Genomic DNA, 12,325 nt, shown 5'->3' on the forward strand with positions numbered 1-12,325 from the left:
TCCCTGCCAGGTGGAACTCTGAGTGCTACAGAGACCGTATTGCGGTCTGCCACCCCCTCTCCCTCCCATTCTTGCTCCCATTGGAGAGTGTCCTGGCAGAGGAGGACGTGCACGCTCGAACTTCCAGCCTGATGTTCTCACCCTCCTGTCTGCTGGCTGACATTGGCTGCTCGGCCCAGGACGCCCGTCTGTAGGGCCTGCTGCTGCTTGGAACTGCTTGAGAGGCCTGATGGCTTGCCAGATGGCTGGCTGTGGGTGACCTTGAGAGCCCAATGATCTCAGGGTGACATGAGTGGGACCGAGAAAATAGGGCCTGGACTGAGAGTATGCAACCATGGCTAGGGCAGTGACACGGAGCCCTTGACTGCCGTTAGCCACTGCTGAGTGTGTTTTCAGCTCCTGCCATAGGCTGCTTGTGAAGGCCTGTGCAGGTGCAGGAGAAATAGGACATTCTCTGGCCTGCAAGTTTAAGGCAAAGATGGGAGAACAGAACTAACCAGCACAATGAGAAACCTAACATTCTGAGACATCCCAAGAGACACAGGAGTGGTTACATTCTAAGTGCAGAAAAAAGATCCCGGGGCTGCAGAACATCTAAGACAGGCTTCCAGGAACAGTGAGCTTTGAGCTGAGCCTTGAAGGGTCAGGGGTATTTGGGTCCATGGAGAGGGTATAGAGTGGAAAGCTCTAGAGCCAGGAACAAGCAGCTTCAAACGGGAGGAGTTAAACCAGGGAGGGTAGGTAAGCAGATGGACAGGCAGGGATAGGCCAGGCTGGTGGGGTGGGGGCAGGAGTGAGGGATCAATGTTCTTCTGTGAAATCCAGAAGATTTCAGAGTCAGGGAGGGATGTGGCCAGGGTGTGCCTGGAGGAAGATTTTTGTTAAGAGGCGAGGCAGACAGTGAGGGGGCAGGCGGGAAGGCACAGAGCTAGTGACAAGTCTGGCAGTGATGTCAACAGACCCCAGGTTCTGGGCACGGCTCTGCGCTGGTAGCTGGTGGACCTGGGCAAGCCACTTCAAATTAATGCCTTTCAAATGACAGGCCATGACCCATTTGTGAGTTCTGAAACCAACTTAGTGTGTCCAAGGAAGCATTTTTAAAAGATGGACAAAAGGACGGCATCTGTCATAGTAAGGTAAGTACTGGTTTGTGAAACCTGTTTCAGGTGTCCACCTGCTTACTTGTCTGTATTGGGCTCTGATGGGAAATTTGTTACTGTGGCAGAAAAAATTTTTTAAGATAATGACAACTACGCACTTGGGGCCTGTTTCCCCATCCCTAACATGAGGGTACTATCTCACAGCCTTGTTAGTTCTCTGTGGAAGCAATACAGTGAGTGGGACAGGGCATGTCGGTCCAGAAGCTGTGTGAGGAGGGTGTGAGCTAAGGGGGCTTCCAGTCAGCTGAGGTCTGGAGAAGGCTGGGGGGATTCCCACCCCACTTAGCCCCTCCCTGGGTTTCTGCTCTGGCTTCTCAGACCCTTTGCACGGAAGGGTCCCGAGGGGCAGTGGCCCCCAAGGAAGACAGACGGACGGGGCATGAATCCTGTTCTTTGCCCTCATTTGCGCCCTGATGTAAACTGTGGCACTGAGGGCCCTTGTGTCCAACAAGAATCCGTCCTTTCTCCCCAGGATCAGTGTTTTCCCGGGGCCTGAGAATGGGCCCCATTGTGGCCATGTGGACAGTCCAGAGAGGCCGGAATTCCTGCCCTGGGAGAAAAAGCTGAATTCCTGGGGAGGGAAGGGGTCTCAGCAGCAGCCCCCCACCCCCAGGCTGAGTCCCAGAGAGGCCCATGCCAGGGCTGTGGCACACCCCAGAATCTTCCCAGGCTTTGTGCTTATCTCTCTAACATCCCAGAGCGTCTCTGCTGCTCCATCCACAGCAAAAAGACAAAGCGCGGTCTGTCTGTCTCCTCTGAGTGGACTCATCATTCTGGGCAAAGGCCCTGAGTGTGTTGCCAGCCCAATGATGGCTCCTCTGCATCCAGAGGGGAGGGTTAAGAGTGGGTGTGGTGGAGCCTGGTTTAGCCACTTGCCACTTTGTGACACAAGCAAGTTGTTTCACCTCTTGGTACCTTCAGTTGTCAAAGGGAGATGCAAATGTCCTACCTTTGTTATGGGGATGACCTGAGATAAGTGCAAAGCTCTTAAAACAGAACCTGGCATGTGCAGAGAACCCTGGCCTAGAGCCTGGCTTCACAGCAGGGGCTAGAATGAATGTGGATGGTGGCCAGGATATAAGAATTGCTGACTCGCCCAGCCTCAAGGGTATGGACTTCATAAGAATCTGGCCCCACTGCCCAGGGGGCCAGCTCAGGACCCTGTAAACAATGGGCCTGGGTTTCCACTTGTATGCACGCCAAGAAGTCCCACCAAATGGTGACTGATAAGCAGTCTGTGGAGGGAGAGGATTGGGCACTGGTTTCCTAGAGGGGAAATGAGGCTGCTCAGCCCTCTGGCCACAGGGTGCTGGAGCCTCCCACAAGCTGTCTGAGTTCCTGCCCTCTATGCTGCCTGGCCGTGGGCCCCCCTGGACTCCTGGGAATGGCATGCCAGACCTGGGGAACTGTGGAAGGGACACTGTGCTAGGGTCCAATTGCAAAGTTCCTGGGGAGAAGGGCAAAGAAGGTCTTCCATGCTTGCAGGCCTTCCCAGTCTCTCTCCAAGGACATTTGTCTGTCTGTCCACCCACCCATCTATGTCTTAAGTGAGACCCAACCCAGTCTTGTGTCTGAGCAGAAGAGTGGTAGGAAAGACAGTTCTGCCCTCACAGAGCACACTGTCTGGTTGGGAGTGACAAGACAAACACCCAGAAAGAGAAAACATACAGTCACTTTGTGATTTCATAACCTGGTCAAAAGGATTTGTTATACAGGAATTCCTGGGAAGGGGAGGTCAGAGTGGTCTGGGGCAGTTGGGAAGGGCTGTCTAGAAGAGGGGGCTCTAGAGCTACCCCTGAAAGATGAATATTAGAAAGAGCAGGGGGAGGAAAGAGGTTTGGGCTGGAAGGGATGATGTGGGCAAAGGTGCACGGGCAGGAACAGAGATGGGATCTTGTGTGTGTGCGTGTGTACATGTGTGCATTGGCGTGTGCTCGTGTGTGTGCTAGGAGCAGAGAGAGGGCGAGGAGACCTCAGGGCGGCTGTCTGCCGTGAGCGCAGGTGGGCAGGACCCGCAGCTGGGGCTGGACTCGAGTGAAGGCACACAGCTTAGATTTTAGAAGAACCTCGGTGGGAGAAACCCAGTGGTGATGTCTGTAACAAAAGATTTTCCCCTGGAAGGTGGCGGCACAGCTCCGAGACTGAGAATCAGGTTTCCATCTGGTTCTGCTTTTCCCTGTTTAGGCCGTGGGATGGGCCTTTGTTTCAGGCGAGACAAAGGACTGCTCTGCTCCCCACGCTAAAATCTGCAGAAATGTGCCTGAGCCTGAGTGCGTGCGTGTTGGTGTGATACGCACCAGGTCCCCACTGTTGAGCAGACCTCCGGGTGGCCCCTCGGCCATAAGGCTGCTCGCTCCCCAGCCCTGGCCTAATTTCGAGCTAGGCCAAGGGCTCTCTGCTTCCCTTGGACGCCCAGGAGCCTGTCCCAGGCCCAGCTGTGCTCGTGTCTGCCTTGGCCTCCGTGGGAGAGAATGCTGGAAGCAGGGCCCCAGGCTTCTCCCGGCACCTAGCTCACCTGCACCACCCAGGACGGTCTCGACTCTTGGACTCACATGCTTGTCTCTTACAGTGAGAAAATGCTGCACCTCCCAGACTTTCTCGAACTCTGTGTCACAAGTACACAAGCACTGAGCACCCAGGCAGGCCAGGGCCCTTGACGCCTCCGTGACATTATCTCTGAGGTAGGTGCTTTAGGCCCATTTTACGGGCGAGGCTTGGAGCCACACAGCTAGCAGCAGGGAAGCAAGGCCGGGAACTCAAGGCTGTTTGTGCTTACGGCCTGTTCCCGCACCCTCCTGCCCTCTCCAGCGTTTCACAACATTCCAGCCCAGGAAGCCCATTTTGATTCTGCCCTCTGATGGCACTGGGTGTCCCAATTCCATCCCCAACACTTAGGGGTGCCCCACCTCAAGCTGCCCAATAGAATCGTGATCACCGATAGAAATGGCCTCTAGTCAGGCGGCCACTGCCATTGTGGCTGTCGAGCACCTAAGACGTGGCTAGTATGACCCAAGAACTGAATTTTTAATCTGATTTAATGAGAACTTAATTTAAGTAGCCACAGTGCATTGCCTAGTACACCAGAGAGCGCGGCCTAGATCAGTGCGCTGCATGCAGCTCACGCGGGGGATGTGTCTGCGTGTAGCTGCCTGGATTCAAGCCCCACCTCTGTCAGATTATATTGAGTGTCTCTGTCTTCATTTCCAGTCTATAAAGTGAAGAGACCGACAGGACCCACCTAACTGGATTGCCGGAGGACAAAAGTTGATGCATATGAACTGCCTGGTGTGCACAGGCTCAATAAAGATGAGGATGCTCGAGCCTCCTGCACAGGCTGCTGGCCCCACACCCAGTCACGGAGCCCAGCACGGGCCCAGGGGCGAGGGGTGGAGCAGGAGCAGCTGGGGAAGGATATGGGGAGACTGGCCTGGCTGGCCCTATTGGGGTAGGCCAAGGCTTGGGGTGCTTGTTTAGAGATGAAGAGACCCAGGCTCAGAGGGTAAACCCCCTTCACCAAAATCAAGTGGCTGGTGGGTGGCAGACCTGGGTGGTTAAGACCCATCTATGTGACTGTTCTACTTTCCTATTCCCCTGGAAGCCCGGCTGCTGCCAGGCTACCAGCCCTCCCGGGGACCCTGGCCCTCCCTGATTGGAAATGGCAGGGGTGACAGCCAAGGCTGGATCCCCCTCACAGCTGGACCATGAAGGGACAGGTGGCTGCCACACTCTGAGCACCAGGCACTGGGCATGCAGGACAAAGGGCTCTGTGCCCTCACCTCCCCGCCTCATGCCACGTCTGATACTCTCAGAGCCTGGCCTGGCGTGGTACCCCCTCTTTTCCCTCCTAAGTCTTATGTTACTGTGATGTCTTTGCTGTTACTGTGATGTCTTTGCTGTTTCCTCCGCTCTACTGAGGGCCCCAGGAGGCAGGCGGTGTCCCTCCAGGCCTCACACAGGGAGAGGCACAGCAGGTGTTTGCTGAATGAAGGCATGAATGCCCAGGCAAACAGGCCCAGGGAGGCCAGGGGCTTCGGAGGGGTTGGCCAGAGCTGTGGCGTTATCCTGAGTTGTCCTCTGGGCAGACCCTGGGTCTCTACCCTCCACTCCATTTCCCCCAGTAAAGCCCAGTGGAAGTGCTGCTTCCTTGAGGGGGTCCTCCTTGAGGATTATGGGTGGGTCAGCAAGTGTGGATGTTAGTTTGTATAAAATGCCAAAGTATTTGAACAATCTCTGTGTGCAGAGTTCGCCCTGAGGACTCAGTGTGCTTCCCCTCCACTGGTGAGGATGCCTCCCTGTGTCCTGTGCTCCAGCCCCTGGCTGTGATGTCACCCAGGGTTGCCATGGAAACCCCAAGGCCAGCCTAGCAAGGCTGCACGTTCTTCCTGACATCCTGCATTCTGCTGCAGGACGTGTTACTGTTCCCCATGCGTCTCTCCCTTCCCCAACTGGACCACAGTGCCTCACTGCCTCCTTTCTTGACTCCCCTGTGGGCCCAGGTCAGAGAACAAGGGAATGCCAGTGCTTAGGAAGTGCTACCTATTAAGATGCTAGCTCAGTAGTATCAAGCTGAGATCTGAACCCAGTGTCAGACGACTCCTAAGCCAGGGCTTGGAACCATCAGGACCCTGATCTTTCCATCCTTCCTGTCTATCAGCCTTCTGGCCTTCCCACCCTCCTGATCAAAAGCCTCCAAGCCAGCACTCACAGGCCTCCATCAACCCAGGCCCTCTGTCTACCCTCTGTCTCTGAGGCCTCCCCCAGGGGGACATCAGGCTCCCCATCCTTCCCTGAGCACCCCCACCCTCAAGGGCCCTGCTCCCTCTCCAAGTGCCCCATGTACTCTAGACCTGAGCATCTCTGGCAGCTCACTGACCATTGGGGTGCCCTGGTCAGCCCTGCTGTGCTGGGGAGAGGACCACGGGGGAATGGCCCCTACACAGGCCTTCCTGAGAGCTTCGGCCAGCACAACCTTGGGCCAGTCCAGTCTCTACACTCCTGTTACAGAAGCTCAGGGCTTGGTGACAAAGGTCCTCAGCGCCAGAGCCCCCAGGCCAGGGTCACTCAACAAGCATCTGCAAGCACTCACTGCATGCCAGCCAGGCCCTGGGGTCTCAGCATAGAATAAAACTGGGTTAAAAGCCGTGAAGAAAAGGGAGAGGTTGCAGAAATGGAGAGAAAGGGAAGTCTCTCTAAAGAGGTAAGGATTCTAGGATAATTGGAGGAGCAGGTGGAATGGGAGGCGGGAGCCATCGGGCTGGAGATGGGGAGGGAACCAGGCTTCCCAGACCCAGGCCACCAGGAACCTGCTTGGAAGTCATCCTGCCACAGTGGAAAGCCATGTCAGTGTTAGCTTATGCAGGCTCTTTGGAAAGCCCCCTCTGACTGCTCTTTGGAGGTGGACAGGGCCAAGGGGGCAGCCGGAGAGCTGGAGGAAGAAGCCACAGTGGGTGCATAAAAGCCCCGCACCCCTGCCCTTGAATGGGACCACCAGTTCTTGGCCAGCTCCCAGAGTTCCCTGTGGGGTGAGGCCCCAGTGGCCCATAGGGCATCTAGTTGATTGTGACTACTTTTGGCTGCCTTCCCTCCCCTGCCTGACTTCACTCCCTCACTGGCGTCTACCATTATCACCTCCCAAATAAACTGCCTGGGCTCAAATCATCCCCAGACCTGCTTCTGCAGTATTCTAAACCAAACCATCTGCCTCTCCCTGTCTCTGGCATGGAGTATCCGCCGCCTACCACTGCCCACCAAGATCCTTATAGCCTGCTGGACCTAACACGTGACCAACACATAGTGGGGGCTTTACGGAGACATGCCAACATGGGGGATGACCCATGTCTTCTGTCTTCTGGCACTCGTGGTGGCTGCCTGTGGCCCTGTAGGTCTCTGTGAGTCTCTGACCAGTAAGACAGGCTCACAGGCGCCCTCTCTTGCAGGGACAAGAGCACTCCCTGCTATTAACCTTAAATTCTCTGGCTTGGCAGGCATAGCCCTCTCTAATTGGGAGCCTGCTTCTGCGTAATTAGATCAGACCTGACCACAGCCCAGCTCCCACTTCCCTGGCCATTCAGGGCAGCTGGCCCCTCCTCCCTGTCCCTCAGGCAGGCTTTGATTCGTGTTACCATAAAGGTTCAGCTTGGGCCTCCAGGTGCCCTTCTGTGCATCAGCAGGCGGGATGCTCTGGAAGTCAGCTGGAAAAGTTTCTGAGAGCCAGAAGGAACACTGGACTCTGAGTCAAAAAGTGCTAGTTGTTTCTCTGGGTGACCTTGGGCAAATCATCACACCCCCCCACCCCCGTAGCCCTGCAGAACCTGTCAGTGCAACATGAGGGCAGGGCTGGAGGATGTCTGAAGGCCCAGGTGGGGAGGCAACCCTCCCTCCTGCTTCCAGTGGGATGCGGCCTCAGACTGGGGTGGAGGCTGGTTTGCCGGCTCCAGAAACTGCCAACTCACACCGCTGTGTGCTAAGTGGTGAGCGTTGTGTGGGCACTGGCTAGCCAGGCCTCTGGCTTCTCCCTCAGCACGCAGCAGCCCCTTGACAATAGCAATGGTAATAATAGGTCCCATTGATTATGAGCACGTGCCAGGCAGCATGCTAAACACTTGGTGAGCGTTACTGAGGTTGAGAGCCAGGCTCTCCCGCTGGACTGCCTGGATTGTAGCCATCTCTGCCACTCATCAGCTTTGCAAGTCACATAACCTCTCTTTGCCTTAGTGGGCTTAACTGGAAATTGAGAGAAAAAAAACGTGCCCAGCTCATGGAGAGATGCAAAAATTAAATGAGCTAAAACGCATACATTGCTTTTTGCTAAAGCCCTGGGCTGCCTGCAAGCAGCCCCTGTGGCTTAGCCCCTAGGTCTATTGCCTGCACCCAGTAGCCTTCTGAGATGCCCTGGGGAAAGTAAGCACTGAAGTCACATGTAGCCCACATGCAGGGCCAAACTGCATGTGTACTTCCGGGGAGTGGGGATGAAGTGCATGGGGGCACCCTCAGCCCTCCACTCTGGGCACCCACTCAGCAGCCGGTCCACCTCAGAGCAGCACTGAGAAGGGCAAAGCAGGCCTTGCGGTGGGCTACTGGACAGTCTGTGCAAGAGCCAAAGGAGCTGGAACCACCAGGTCTAGAAATCAGAGCAGCACATGGTTGAGGAAAGAACCCGGTCTCTAGGTACATATTTCCCCTCTTCCCTGACACGGACAGAGGGAAGGGATGTTGATGGGGCTCCTCAGCCCCAGAGCTGGTTTTTTAATTCTTCCCTCTGGGATCTTTTCAGGGCTATGCAAAAGTTCTAAAACTGGATTGTGGCGATGGTTGCACAACTCTGCAAATTTACTAATCATCATTGGATTGATGGCACACTTAAAATGAGTGACTTTTGTTTTATGTAAATTATATCTCAATAAGACTGTCTGAAAGTAAAAATCTCCTGCCTGGTTCAGGTGGCGAGATCTTGGGCTGTGTGTCCTGAGTTGGGGCCAGGGGAAGGGGGTTCCCATTAATTCAGGGTTCCTCATGTGACAAATGGGCCACATGATAGAGACAGGGTAAGGGAGTAAAGGGCTTGGTTTGAGGCTGGGGTCACAGCTGGACCTAAGTAAGACCAAAGTCAGGTGTCCGTCTGGGCAGCACCCGGCTTAGCTTTCAGGAAGACAGAGAGAGGCTGGTTCTGGAAGCACATCAGGGGTCTGACCCACAGCAGATAGGCCCCTCCTGGGAGCTCTCGAGGCTGGGGGAGGGGTCTCAGGGAGGGCACCCAGAACTGGCCCTGGGCTCCTGAGCCTTGTGTCTTCTCAGGGATGTGGGCTCACAAGAAGCCTAGATTCCCCTTCAAGAGTCCCCAAATATGGAACGTGCCCTCAGTTGTACCTTCAGGGGCCCCCATCTGTGACCACAGCAACCGTGGGGTCCTGATTCAATTATTCTGCCCTACGGTCAGATAAAAGGTCTCAGAATCTAGCAGTTTGGAGCCATGGCCCTGTGGCTCCATCACACACCCCCATGTGGGTAGCTGGGCGCAGATCTGAAGCTGGAAGGGTTTGAATCCAGCCTCTGACACATACTAGCTGAGAGGTAACTGAACCAACATGAGCCTAAGCGCCCTCATCTACACAAGGGAGGCCTGAGTCTCACCGGATTACACTGATGGTTAAACAAGACCACACTCAAGGACCCAGCACGGGTTTTGACAGTATCAGCCAAATCTACGGCATCTGTCGTGATACTGGCAACTGCAATGCCCAAAGCTTCCACGAGGTGGAGCCAGATCCACACAGAGCCCTTGCACTAAGTCACCCAAAGTTAAGTGGTGCCTCAAACCCACAGGGCTTGTGAAAGGGAAGGGTCACGTGATCTGCAGAATGCTTGTCTCTTCCACATCTGACCGTGTCTATGAATGTCTTTCATTTCCACAGCCATCTGCAACCACTGCAGATCCTGGTTGCTACATGCTCGGACCATTGCAATAGCCAGCTGGCCCTGATAAGATCACAGAATGTCAGAGCCAGGAGAGACCCCAAAGAACCCCAAATTTTGCCCCTTTCCCTGATGATGAAATATAAAGGGCTAATGACTGACCAAGGTCACCCAATGGACCTCAGACCCAACTCCTCTGGCCCAGCCCTGGTCAGGATGTTCTTGGTCTCCAGGAAGACAGAATTTCTTTCAGTTTCTTGAAACTGCCCCAGTCTTAGGGACTCTCTCTGACCTGAGTGTCCTTGTCTCCCAATCCCCTTGAGTAGGGTAGCTCGTAGCTCCCACCTTACTCTCAGCTCGAATGCTACCTCTCCGCAGAGGCTTCCCTGACCACCTCGCCAGGCTAGCCCACTGCTGTGGATGGTCCAGCATCCGTATATCACTTGTTTCATTTCTGCCATCTCCACTGGATTGGCAGCTGTTATAAGCTCCATTTCACAGGTGAAGAAACTGAGATCTTGGCATTTAAATAATTCCCAGGCCACAGGGTAGGTGGGGAAGGAACCAAGGTGCTAGCCAGAGCCCTATCGTGCTCTGCTGCCTCCCACAGCAGCAAGCCAGGCCCTGACCATGCTGTCTCTCCCCTCAGACCTCAAGCTCCCCATGGGGAGGGCTGAGCTGTGTCCACTTCCATGGCCCTGGTGTCCCACACCAAGAAGATGATCAAAAATGCTAGAGTGAATGAATGCCTCCTGTCTGGATGCTAACAAGTCTTTAGTCCAGGAGGCCAAAGACTTGGGTTCGAGGGTCAGCTCTGTCATGGATTCCCTATGGAGGGGTAGCTAACCAGAGGACTGGTGACAATGCAGGGGGAACCAAGACACCCTTGAACGTGACATAACTGTGAAGCAGGCCTCCGGAGCTCTGTGAGGGGCTCATCCTGTGGCCCTGGGAGCCAGGGAAGGGGTCCGTGGGGCCTTGGGCACCTGCATAGCAGGTCTGTCCTCCTGGAGCTGAGGAGGACCCCTATACCCCTCTACTTTCCCTATCCCACCACCTCCTTTGCACTCTCGCTCGAGGGAGCTGAAACCCTGCACTGGCCTGAAAATGGAATAACCTTCTCTCCCTAGACACAGCTGGCACAGGCCTTTGCTCTGAACTGGGCTGTTTCGTTAGCCTCCCTGCACTTCCCACCCAGCATGACAGCTGGGCCCTCAGAAATCCTTGTTCCCCAGAGCTGACGCTCCTTTCAAGTGGGTTGGAACCAGCTTCCTGTGGGCACCTTCCTCCCACCTGCCCGCCCAGGTTGAGGGGGGCCCGGTGGGGGGTGGGCAGGGTCTACCTGCATAAAGTTCTGAGTTGCTCCAGCCCCCAGTTCCCAGTGGACCCCATGGTTCCTACAGCCACATCCAGCTGGCTCTCTCACCTGTCAGTATAAAGAGACTATTTGTGCAGCTGCTAGTGGCGGTGGGGCTGGAAGGACAGCGCGGGCCACGTCCCTGGCCCCGTGGGTGGTGGCAGAGCTTGCTGGCAAGGGTCTAACCGGGACTTAGCAAAGCACAGGGCCAGGGAATGGGCTCTCCCCTCCTTTCCCAGGCCACCGGCCCCCTGAGGAAGGTAGGAACATGGACACCTCAGAGTTCCCGACAGCCGGCAGGGGGCCTGGTGGCAGACTGGGGGCAGCCGCACCCCACCATCAGCACCAACCCTGGCAAGTTCTCCCATAGCTGACCATTTCCATTCCCACAGAGTAGCCACTCTGCACCCAGGCCTGGGCCCATGGAAGAAAGGGAAGAACAGAAGCTCCTGTGAGTGAGCTGTGTTGGGTCAGGCACTTACAGGCATTAGCACCCTCGAAGCTCCCCACTGTCCCGCAATGTGGGTATTGTTGGCCACCCTCACAGATGCAGAAGCCTTCAGGGATTTGAAGAGGTGGAGTAATTCATTCAAGGCCAAAGCAGAGCTGGGTGTTCTGACTGTTGTCTCTGGAGTTAGTTTAACTCCTCAAAAATTCTACCTAGTGGCAGTCTTGAGCCTTTAGTCCATCAGCCCATGAATTTCTGGCACACAGTAGATGCTCAGTGGATACATGCTGAGGATGGAAAGCACAGCAGAGACTCTCTTTCCAGGGCTCACCCCACAGCCCTCCCTTTGCCTCCCAGAGAAGATGAAGAGAACGTAAGCAGCTACTGTGTGCTCCACACACATCATCTCATTTAACTCTCCTCAGCTCCTGGGCAGGTAGGAGTGACTTCCAGAGGAGGCCCCAACATTAACCTGAGTGCACCTGGCTTTCAGCAGCGGAGCCCGGATTCTAACTCATGACATCAGGAGTCACACATGACCAAGCAGTCAGCTTACCTCCTGAACAAGGCTGACCTGGAATTCAACCGGGATGGAGGACAGGGGTGCCCCCAGGAGGGGCCTCCCCAAATTCTCAGGGCCATCCTGTCTGCACCACCCCCACACTCACTCTCTGTCTTCTTCCTGGATCCCTTCTGTCCTCCTGGCCTCTGTTTTCCCCAGGGGAGGGCAGCCACGGCCTCCATCCCTTCCGAAATATAAATGGGAGGGGAGGCTGGGAGATCCTCCAGAGTGCCTTTTGTCGGGTCAGCCCTCCTGCCCACTGCAGCCCCAGAGCTGCTGCCTGCTTCTGTCCTCCATTCCTGGAACTCTTGTTCAGCATCCTCTGGGTCAGCCCATACTCAGGACCCAAACCCTGGACTCTGCCTGGGCAGGCCTCCTGGTAGGAC

General features: G+C 55.5%; 1 protein-coding gene and 1 long non-coding RNA gene across 8 annotated transcripts in view; one reads left to right on the forward strand and one right to left on the reverse strand.

The window, feature by feature from the left end:
- SH3PXD2A (SH3 and PX domains 2A) overlaps positions 1 to 12,325 on the reverse strand; it is a 235,174-nt gene that overhangs the window by 86,637 nt on the left and 136,212 nt on the right. Inside the window, exon 1 of one of the 7 annotated variants that reach the window (XM_038578702.1) lies at positions 7,472 to 7,622. The exons of the other annotated variants lie outside the window; for them this stretch is intronic. The gene's annotated coding sequence lies outside the window, so the exon portion shown is untranslated. Of the gene's footprint in view, positions 1 to 7,471; positions 7,623 to 12,325 lie in introns of those variants that run through there. 7 annotated transcript variants of the gene reach the window in all.
- On the forward strand, positions 2,761 to 4,593 carry LOC106557956. The gene is made up of 3 exons (XR_005380534.1): positions 2,761 to 3,312; positions 3,730 to 3,841; positions 4,368 to 4,593. It is a non-coding gene; the product is annotated as an uncharacterized LOC106557956 (long non-coding RNA).

This window comes from Canis lupus, chromosome 28, assembly GCF_011100685.1.
Source record: "Canis lupus familiaris isolate Mischka breed German Shepherd chromosome 28, alternate assembly UU_Cfam_GSD_1.0, whole genome shotgun sequence".
Taxonomy (NCBI): domain Eukaryota; kingdom Metazoa; phylum Chordata; class Mammalia; order Carnivora; family Canidae; genus Canis; species Canis lupus.